This window comes from Quercus suber, unplaced genomic scaffold, assembly GCF_002906115.3.
Source record: "Quercus suber isolate HL8 unplaced genomic scaffold, Cork oak 2.0 scaffold_65, whole genome shotgun sequence".
Lineage (NCBI taxonomy): Eukaryota > Viridiplantae > Streptophyta > Magnoliopsida > Fagales > Fagaceae > Quercus > Quercus suber.
Genome location: NW_027069530.1, coordinates 1,795,773 through 1,808,033, shown reverse-complemented (window position 1 = coordinate 1,808,033; position 12,261 = coordinate 1,795,773).

The following is a 12,261-nucleotide window of genomic DNA, read 5'->3' as shown; positions in this document are numbered from 1 at the left end:
TGTGACTCTTTGGTAGTAATTAGTGTTTGGTTAAAGCCTTTTTGGTGCTTCGGTGGTTCTGCTTGTGATGGTTTGAATGATTATGGTGGTTTTGATGGAAAAGTAAATAGGAAATTGTAGAAATTGTGGAAAAAGGGGGAGAAAACTTTTGCGGCTTTTTAATGTTTTGTTTTCCTCTCACAAAGATAGACGATTATTTGAAAAAAAAAAAAAAATGCATTCCATTAGAATTCACACTGCTAGAATTCAAGGTATATTTGTAATAGTTTTACCAAATGCAACCTAAATCAATTTAGCCACTAGTGTCTTATTAGTCCATTAACCAATGGTTAGTTTCAGGCGTGCTAAGATGATGTTTTTATCTTTATGTTATAAGTAGGATTTAAACCTACGTCTCTTATTTCAAAATAAGAGATTTTACTTGTGAAATTAACTAGAACTTACATATGATTATGTGTTAACCATTAAGTATTACATTATATATATAATAGATCGATCTTAATTATATAAACCTATCAAACAAAGTATTCTGTGTGTGTTATGTTTGTAGACAATTATAAATTTAAAATTGTGGATGGTTACAAGCAGGGGCGGAGGGAGCTGGCCCCCCGACCTTCTCAAAAATCCTCTATGTATAAGTAGTAAACTATTAATAAACGTAGTAAAAGGCCCCTCCTAACAGAAACAACTTTTTTAATTCTTACCATATATGTATAACTAACTTGTCAACAAGAAGACAATTTTACATTCACAAAGCACTGAAGCAACACTTTTATTAAATAATGGGTCCCACCTACTAGTACATTGGTTTTGCACACAACTTCACTTAATAGGACTGGGAAAAAAAATATAGTGATACCAAATTGTAGCACCTCACCAATCCGCCTCTTATTTACAATTTTTTTTTCTCTTGTAATCAACCATTTTTAGTCTCAACTTGAGTTTTTGCTGATCTAAAAAAAAAAAAAAAAAAAAAAAAACCTTAGTTTTTGCTATAAACTCAAATGTCTACATAACATTTTGAAAGCATTCATGGGATTGAGGAATATATAGAACTTCATAGTAATATGTCCAGGTCAAATTCTAAACGAGCTCGTATCGAAGTAGATTTTGCAATTTAGTAAATTAAATTAGAAATAAAAATATGAATTAAAGTAAAATTTTATATTAGATTATGTATGACAATGACTTTAGCACATAGTCGTTTATTTATTTTGTTATTAGTATCGATTAATATTTCTTAGATTAATTTTACCATCAATCTTGTCTTTTAATCTTGCCCCTCTTGACTTGAAATCTTGGCTCCGCCACTGGTTACAAGCTATGCATGGTAGCAGGCTAGTAGCTGAGATTTTATTTTGATGACATTGTATAATTTTTTTTTTTTTCTTATACATACATTGCATAAATTATGTTAAATGTGGATATATAGGTATATGTCTAAGACAACATTATATATGTACATGTAGAGGTGGCCACATATGTTTTTACAAGACTAGGATAAGACAAAACCATGTTAGATGGTTTTATTGACGTCCATTGCAGATGATATGCTACATTTTGAAAGAAATATTGTGAATGATTTAATATTTTATATGTGCAAGTTGTGAAAATGCACGTTGTTTTTTTGCTTGTTTTTGTTGAATATGCAGATAATATGCTACATTTTGAAAGAAATATTGTGAATGATTTAATATTTTATATGTGCAAGTTGTGAAAATGTACGTTGTTTTTTTTGCTTGTTTTTGTTGAATAGAATCACAAGAATAGTTCCTTTTTAACCACAGATTTAGGGGAAATACAACATCACATTGGGCACACGCACAAATACACAATATTATGCAAGCACATCATTGTTGTTGTGTGCCTAGCTAGCTTTGTAATTTCACTGGCATTATTCCTATTATTACAGGTGATTTATGTATTTTGCTATTATTATTCCTATTATTAAAGGTGATTGTATTTAAGTAGATATTAAAAAACTTTATAAATTTGATTAATTTTTATGGATTTTTATGTTCACAATTTATTTATAAGAAATCAATAATATTTTTTTTTGTTATCATGTAGTCATCTTATTATAATTTTGACTAATCTGGAACAGAAAATGCATTCTACACTTCAAACCAAATCCAATTTCATTAAGAATAATTACTTTTTAGTAAAAATCTCAACTTAATACCAAATGTATTTTTTCAAGAAGGAAAAAAAAAAAAAAAACATTTGGTCAGAATGCATTCTCGACTACAGTTCCAAAATCTAGCATTGATTTATGAATTTAATTTCTTAGAGCATTAGTATCAATCTCAATACAACAAATGCATCTGCCTCAATACTCTATCACTATTTTATTAAAATATTATTTTTCCCACTCAATTAATAATTTTTTTTCACTTATTTCTTTCCCATCACTTCTGCATGTTGTATCACCAATGGCAGAGTTAGGAATTTCCTTTTAGGGAGAGGGACGAATAAAAAAATGAGAACTAAAATGGTATTGTAAATGCAATATTTAATATACAAGTTAATTATTCCCACTATTAATGATTCAAAAGTTTGTTCTTCGGGGTTCAATCCTTAGAGATTTGAAATAATGCTCATTGAAAGTTAAAGTCTAATATTATAACCCAAAGGTGTATTACTTTTTTGTTACCATCTTCCTTTCATTGGAACTATAAATCAATATTTTATTTTACTTGCCTATAAATCAAGTTTTAAAAATCATTAAAAACTCAATAGATAAAAAAAATCTAATCAAATCATCAGTTACATTATTTTTGTTTACAATGATCAATTATTTTGCTTAGCCAAAAAAAAAAAAAAAAAAAAAACGTTACATTATATTTTATTTATATATTATGTTTAATAATAGTTTCCTTCCTAAAAAAATAATAGTTTTCATTTACTCAAAGAGAATAAAATAGTTTTCATAAATGATGATGTTATGTACTATAATATATTTATTATTTTAATAAGAAATAAAGATTAAAGAGAACTTAGAGAAGTCATACGTATGGGCGGCTGTGGCCACTTAGGGATTCTACCTCAGTTGTGATGAATTAAAATCTAACCATACACATACTCCATGGTATCTTGGAAGTTGGAGCAAAGCAAACGAGAGAGTGTCTCAGCACATGTGGTGTGGCAGTGTTGTTTGCTTAATATTTTTTACCAATTTAGCTATATATTTGCTAAAAATTAAAATCGCTACATTGATTTGAATGCTCTTGTTACACAAAAGGAACTCATAATTCCTCTTCGTATGTAGTTTATAATTTCATAAAGAGAAATAATGAAACTTATTATATAGTTTCTTATTACACTCGGAGAGAAGGCAACTCATAATCAAGGTTTTGAAACCCGGACTGGACCGTACAATCCAACCGGAAAAACCTTGAACCTCTCAGTTTTGTTGTTTTTTTAGCTTCAAGAACTGCTTTATGGGAAAAAAGTAAGGACCCGTGCGAACCATGGTCGGATCGTACGGTTCTAAGAACCGTGGCCGGTTTTTGAGGTTTGGACGGTTCCTCTTTTTTTTTTTTTCAGATCTAGAACCATTGATTTAAAAAAAAAAAAAAAAAAAAAAAAAAAAAAAAAAGGAAAGCGCAAATTCAGGTCTTTGTGGACGAAGCTAAAGTTTCGTTGCCATTTGAAACTCTTTTCTTCAAGGCTTGTGTCTCTGGAACTTCTAGAGCTGATTTGAAGATAGATGATTTCAGTACCTTGTTGTTGCTTTGGAGGCTGAAATTGATTTGGAAGGTGGAGAGAAATGTGTGCTAATTCTTGCAAGTGGATGAAGAAACTGCATCCAGGTGCTAATTCTTGCAAATGTTAGATTTGCTTTTTCTAGTCTCTATTCTCTCTTGATTTTGGTCAACTAGATAATTTGGTGGTTTCAAAATATGTAGTGGAGAGTGATGTTTTTGAACGGTTTTAGACTCCTTAAAACAACCAGATTAACCTAGTTAATTAGCCAAGTGATTAACTTAGTCAATTTCAGCAATTCTAGGTTATCACAAACACACAATCATATCAAAAGTATAAAGCAGCAGAAATATAAAAGACACAATGATATGATGACCCAGAAAACCACACGGTAAAAACCTGGGGAGGATTTGACCTAGCTATCCTCAAGGTAAACCTGAATCCACTATGCGAAAGAATCGAAGTTTATACAAAAGGACTTACAAGCTCCCCGCTTGACTTCCTAATGCTACCCACCAGTAGAACTTACTGACACGACCACGTACAAGCTCTGAATTCACGGAATCCTTCTTTCTTGGATTCTCCAATCAACTGCAAGCACCCACGCTTGATAATCTTTAAGCTTCAATGGTAGCAACCGAGTTGATCATCAAGATGTTGAAGTAATCTCTACTTTGAAAACCCTAAACTTTGTGTAAAGGAAAGCTCCTCTAGATCTCACAAGAGATTTACACAAAACAGCAAAGTATGAGCAACAACTCAACTAGAGCAACTCTAAAAACGTGGCTAGGGTTTTTCTTTATATACCTAGGGTAAAAACAGAAAACCCAAAACATTTAATGAGCTAAGGCTAAGCTGGAATATTCTGCAGAAAAACATTCTGCCCGAGATTCAATCGATCGAGTCTTTCCTTCGATCGATCGAGCCAGGCCGAAATGCACCAATGCATCTGCAGCCACTCAATTCCAACTTTACATGAAAGACCCAACTTTGAGCAAGTTTAAATAAGACTAAACAACCTGTTTTGATCATGGTTTGCCAACAATACAAATTAGAGTTCTAAATACATAAAATCCTAAATGTTTAGAACCTAACAAACTCCCTCTTTGGCAATCCGTGACAAAACACAAATACTAAGCTCAAAGTTTACAATTTAAAAAGCCCTTTACAAAATAATGCTCATAAACCAAAATTCAATCCTAATTACTATCCATCAGTTGCAAGTGTAGACAGCAGCTCAATTGAATCAACCTGTTTATTCCTGAAATACTCAACAAATGCATAAACGCATGTGTGACAGAAAATAGTATATAAACAGGTATAACATTCTTGTATGATTCACATAAACACATAATAAAGACATATATTAAATGAATAACTCATAGAATATAAATCAATAAACAGTGAATCCAAAGCAACAAGAATAAAAAAGAAAACATGTATATCAATCAATGTTACTCCCCCTAACATGAATATCCCCAAAAACAATGATATACAAGGTGAAGTGCCTAAATACAATCTAACAGCTCCACAAGCTCCTCAAAACAGCAAAAACTCTCCCTAACTACAAAACTCCTCTACAAACACTACTCCCCCTTTTTGTGACGGAATGCCAAAGGGCAATCACAATCCATCATCAAAAGGAGGTGGTGAGGGAGACCGAAGATGTACCAAATCAGCTCGCAACGCATGACTCTCATCAAGCAAGTCCACCAAAATTTGACCATGAGCCTCCTGAACGGTTAGGACAGTCTCCAAAATACGACGGATATCAAAGTCATCCGATGAAGGTGGAGGAACAGCAGCAGCAGCAGCAGCATCAGGATCAGGAACAATCTCACCAGAAGGACCTGTAGAAGAAGAGGGAGGAGGTGCGGACCCAGAAGGTGAAGACCTAGGGTGTTTAGAGCCAGCTCGAAGATGAGCAACCCTCTGTCTAAGAAAAGAAGCACCTAAAGGACCAATGACATACACAGGCTCAAAGGAGGGAAAACCGCTAAGATCAAGATAAAGAAGAATCCTATGAATAAAAATAGGATAAACCAGGGCATGAGAGGAAGATGAACTCCTATACACCTCGTTCAAAGAACGAAGAAACAAATGAGGAAAACTGATAGGAGCATTAGTAACTAGAGCATACAAAAAGACACACCTCTCGAGAGGAATGGTGTGAAGATGAGAAATGGGCCAAAAGCAGTGACACGCTATCCTAAAGAAAAGATAGTGAAGCTCAGAAAGCTCAGCAGTGGTGATCCTAGGATCAGAACCCCACTGGATAGATGACCCAGTGATGTAAGACATGACATCACTCAAAACGGGAGACTCGTCATAAGGGTAGACAGGGTGCTAGACCAAAGGTACCCCTAGAGCATCAGCCACTACGGTAGGAGTAATTGTGTACTCTACGCCTCGTATCCAACTCTTTACTAAAGTGTTGGAATCATAGACGCGGATCGAGATGTTCAAGTAGAACTCTCGAATCAAGGTAGTAGGTGGAGGAGGATCAGAAATATCCACCAAGGGTAGCCAGCCCCTACACTCTAAGTTTGCCCTAATGGCAGGATCCAACTCATTTAGAACGACAGAACACTCAGACCATATCTTACGCTTAAGGTTCAGCTTCTTAAAGATCTCCTGGTTTTTCTCACTCGAAAATTTCTCACGGTCAAAAGACTGGGGGGAGGGGAAGGAGTAGGTGAAGGGACAGACCTACGAGCCCTAATTTTCCTAGGCATGATGTTAAGGAAAGGACAGAGACACAAGAGAAAACCAAAAGAGAAACAAATAAAAACCAAGGGCAGACTGCAAATTAGCACCAAAAAAAAAAAAAAAAACTATATGATGCATGAATAGTTAAAATGCTATGATGCATGTACTAATGCATTAAACAAAGTTCAATTTTAAGTTCAATTTCACAAAATTGGTTCAAGCATAGAGTATCTAACCAAAAACCCCAAAAATTTGAAAACCACTTGTAAAATTTTGAAGCACATTGATGAATTAAGCATTACAAAATACAATCCATAGATGATAATGCCTAATTACATCCAATTAACAAGCCAATTTTATCAAATTCAACCTAATTGAACAAAATCCCCAATTCGGAACAATTATAAACCCTAGAATTTTCAATTTTCCACAAAACCCAAAATTGATCAAATTAAACTATCAAGAACATATTTATAGCTTATCCCCATAAAAACTCATTGATCAATTGCACAAAATTGGGCTTAAAACACCAAAAATCCCAAAAAGAAAGAGGTCCGAAATTATGAGATAAAATGCATGAAAAATGCAAATAAACTCAAAAATGAGGGGCAAAAGAGACTTACCGGCTTGAGGAAAGAGAATTCTTGCAAAAATTTTGGAGAAAAACGACAAAAAATCGTTGTAGATCCTTGCCTAGTCGGAGAGAGAAAAGAAAGTTCGAAAAAGTCTTTTGAAAAAAGAGAGGAATCAGTCAAAGAGTACTGTTTAAAAAACCTGATTTTGTAAAACTCCTCAAAGTGATTAACTAGTTAATTTCACCCCTTAAAACGACCTGATTTACACCCCTTAAAACGACCAGATTAATCTAGTTAATTAAGCAAGTGATTAACTTAGTCAATTTCAGCAATTCTAGGTTATCACAAACACACAATCATATCAAAAGTATAAAGCAGCAGAAATATAAAAGACACAATGATAGATGACCCAAGAAACCACACGGTAAAAACCTGGGGAGGATTTGACCTAGCTATCCTCAAAGTAAACCTGAATTCACTATGCGAAAGAATCGAAGTTCATACAAAAGGACTTACAAGCTCCCCGCTTGACTTCCTAATGCTACCCACCAGTAGAACTTACTGACACGACCACGTGCAAGCTCCGAATCCACGGACTCCTTCTTTCTTGGATTCTCCAATCAACTACAAGCATCCACGCTTGATAATCTTTAAGCTTCAATGGTAGCAACCGAGTTGATCATCAAGATGTTGAAGTAATTTCTACCTTGAAAACCCTAAACTTTGTGTAAAGGAAAGCTCCTCTAGATCTCACAAGAGATTTACACAAAACAGCAAAGTATGAGCAACAATTCAACTGGAGCAACTCTAAAAACGTGGTCTTTATATACCTAGGGTAAAAACAGAAAACTCAAAACGTTTAATGAGCTAGGGCTGAGCTGGAATATTCTGCAGAAAAACATTCTGCCCGAGATTCGATCGATCGAGTCTTTCCTTCGATTGATCGAGCCAAGCCGAAATGCACCAATGCATCTGCAACCACTCGATTCCAACTTTACATGAAAAACTCAACTTTGAGTAAGCCTAAATAAGACTAAACAACTTGTTTTGATCATGGTTTGCCAACAATACAAATTAGAGTTCTAAATACATAAAATCCTAAATCTTTAGAACCTAACAGTTTTGTTTGTCAAATTTGTGGTGGTGTTGAGGAGTCTGTTAGAGTGATAATGCAACCTAGGGAGTAGGTATGAGTAGGACACGCAAAGTATCTTTAGGATAATTAATTATATATACAGGACTTCAATCCAACTCGATTTTTCTAATGCCTAATTACAGTGTCAAGTTGGTCCCATTTGTCCAAAATTTTTAGTTGAATTCGGAAATAGGAATGTGGAATTACTTCTAAATTCGGTCTTTATTTTGCCAAATTAACTCTCTGTCCTCATTTCTATCAATAACTTACCACATATTAATATATTACATAGTGTCGCATAAACTCATATTTTAACAATATTCACCCCAAACACTCTACTTTTCAACAACCAAACACGGTAGGACTTTTTTGAATTGATTCTTACCATCACAAATAGTCTCCAATTTTATTGATTCTTACCATCACAAATTATTGTTCATTTGTTACTACTACTACTATTATTATTATTATTATTATTGAATTCATATTTGGGCTTAGAGATTAAAATATGAACTTAAAATTTTAAGACTATATATATATATAAAATAGTAACTCTGAAATTGTAAGTCAAAATAAGAATATATTTATTTATATTTTAGTTAATTTTTTATTTTTACTAATTTAATATATTTATTTATATTTAAATAATTATTAAATCAATTATGACGTCATCACGGTTCGACCCCGGTTCAACCTCGATTCGACCTTAAAAATCTTAAACCTCTCCCTTTTACGGTTCAATGAACGGTCCGGGTTTCAAACCTTGCTCATAATTCCTTTCTATAATTCATGGATAGAAGTGATAATGTAATTGGGTCTACCAGAGCAAGTAAATGTGCTATTATGATCATCATAAGTATAGCTATAAGCTTAAGGACATTGGTTCTCAAAGATTCAAGAATTGTCCGTGGGTGGACATGTTTGTGGGGGTGTTATATGAGTCAGTGCAACAATATTGTGGTTGATGGAAAGCAGTATAAGCACTCTTACATGCAATAACGCTCCCATCAGATCCTTTAACTTGCAGCTCTGCTGGGCAAGCTGCGTTCACATTGCCTAGATAGCTCGAGGTCTTGCATTCGCTAGTTCCACCTTGTGTGGCTACTAAAACAGGCAATTTGAACCCATCTACAAGGCTAACATCGTAAAAGTCCATTAATTTTCCTAAGTCGTAAGGCAGAGCCTACTTTTTTTAGAGATGATATATCTCTTTTTCATTGACCTTATATTTGTGTTGGAATTGAGATTCTTCAATGAAATCTACCTTTAGTTTTTTGTGTACATTAGTTATATTTTGAGATTAGTCAATGACAAATTATAGTTTGTGATAATTTTTTTTTTTTTAATGTTTAATGCCAAAATTTGTAATCAATCCATCAAATTTAGACTTTGGTGAGTCGGTGACCGATTGAGTGCCAGGTTTTCATCATTAATTATTTGTATGATACCTATATTGTTGCTTCAAAGTAGTGGTAAAACTAACTGGTATGATGAACTTGTGCGTGGTATGGTGGTTGCTAATCCGAAGAACTTGGTTTGGTACATATAGAGCCTTATAAGTCAGATATCAAGGCGGTCCAAAACTAGAATTTGACTTTTCATTAGGAATTCTTATTGGCCTACTTGGCGTTAGTCTTTCATACGGCGTCGACTAGCTACTGCGGCTCTGTCAATATTACTTTGGTATATTTAAAGCAGATCGGACTTGGTATTTTACAATTTGGTTATCAAATGTATTAGTAGTACGACTATTATGCTGATAAGACTTTTCCATTCAATTTAACTATGTCTGAGGATTGAGACTAAGTAATCAGTAGTAGTCTAGTTCATCATTATGACTAATTAATGCTTACGTGCATAGATTTTTCACTGGGGAAATTGAAGACAATCCCACGCTAACTCCAAGTCCTAGGCTACTAGCTATGCCAACATTAATTTTTCTGATTTCAACATGAGACCCTACACATGGTTTGGACCCGAGGCTGGAGATATTGACGGGAATATACTGCAGATGCATTTGAAGTGAACCAATTCATGAGGCATCTGAATCTGATAGACTAATATGTAGCTAGTATCTGCTAGGTTTCTTTTCTTTCTTTTTCGCCAAAAAGAAAAAGATCTTGTAATTTTCAGAGAGTAAAAATGAACCATCGAAAGAGTTGAATCATGCAAAGTACTTTAAAATACATTCACGGTCTAGAATAGTCCATTTCCGAGTGGCAAACTCTAGTGAAAAATATTAAAGAATATAAGAGCTCCCTTTTGTGGATAGAGAAGGTGAACAAGAGGAGCATATTTAACTTCTTTCGGTTTTTAAATTTGGCTATTTGAGGGCTTATTTCTTCAATATTTGAAGAGATTGTGAATGCAAGGTAGTAAATAATAATAATAATAACAATAACAATAATAATAATAATAATTATTATTATTATTATTATTATTATTATTACCCTACTTCAAAAATATTTATACTAGCTAGGGTAGCTCAAGTCTGAACCTATATTTCTAACACAAAATATATAGCCTATATATTATTATACGTCGTCACATGACTATGTAATCTTTCACAACAGAATTTACCACTTGCAGTATTTAATACAAGTTAACTGATTTATACCCCTTGCATATATATATAGTCGTTCCAGACTTCCAGGATATACTGGAATGTCGACCTCAACCTCCTTTTCACCACCTTCTTGCACAAACTCAGTTAACCCTAGTGATGAATCGTGTCCAATCTCTTTTCTTAATCGATACCTCTAGCTAGACTCCAACGCCTTTCCAGGGAAACAATTATGTTGCAAGACTGATCTAAATTTAAGAAGTTTCCCTTGGAGAGCTTTTGATCTCATGAAGCATGATGAGATCTCTGGTTCCCACCAACCTTGACATCTGCCATATAGTGGCGACTTCAATAATTTTGTCAAGGGTGTTCCTATTTCACTTTGAAAAAATTTCGGGTCATTTCAGTCTATTTCGAGTGTTTCAAGATGTTTCGGTAAATACCGGCCGAAATTCAAGATTTGGCCGGTAGGAAGTTTGTGCTTTAAAAGTTTTTTTTTTTTTTTTTTTTTTAATGTTCTTAAACCAAAACAGATTTGCATTCTGTATACCGAAAAACCTCAAAAGGAAAAAAAAAAAATTGAAAAGAAAAGAAATTAACAGAGGTACCTATATAATTGTGGGTACCTTAAGCTTGCAAGACAACGTCCTAGCATGCTTGGCAATATCCTAGGCCGTTTCGGCATGCTTTGCAACGTCCTAGGCATGCCTGGCAATGGACGGAGTCCTAGGAGTCCCACATCGAAGGAAAACCCCTCCACTTGCTGCTTATAAGCTCTGAAGCGAAGGAAGTAGTGTACCATCAGTTTATAGTTATTCGAATAACTAAACTAATGGTACACTTCACTTCAGAGCTTATAAGGCAACAAGGGGAGGGGGCACAATAAGAACTACAAACCCTTCAGTGAGGGCGAGGACAGAATTTCACACTTCAAATTCGTTTCCTAGTTATTTGACTCACTCATAACTTTGATTAGTTGTTGTAATCCTTACTAAGCCTAGTTCTTAATTACCCAATAATAAACTATAAGTTCATTTGAAATATTAATAAAATTATTAATTATTATTGTTTAGTTGTTTTATTAATTTGTTTGTCTTTTATAAACTATAATTTGTATTATTGTTATTTTATTAATTATAAAATTATTAATTGATGTTTAGCCTAACATAATTTAATTTATTTGTCTTATAATGTATTAATTAATTAAATTATTAATTGTTAGGATCATAGCCAATCAGAAAATTTCACAATCACAAATCACAATACATTACACTAAAAGACAATATCTCACAATTGACCAACACCAACACACCACCAACCAACGGATAAGAATCATAAGATAAAGCCAAATTCAAAAAGTCTAAAAAAAGGCAAAATATTAATAAAGATAAAGCTTCAGCCAATCACAATTCAAATAAAGTTACTCTTCACCGTTCAAATGATAAAGTAGAATAAAGAGAGAGAGTTAGAGATAGCGACCCATTTATTTCTATTTCAGATTTCAGATTGAGAGAGAGTGACTGAGAGACTGAGAGAGAGTCAGAGAGAAAAAGAGAGAGAGATACCTTGAGGGA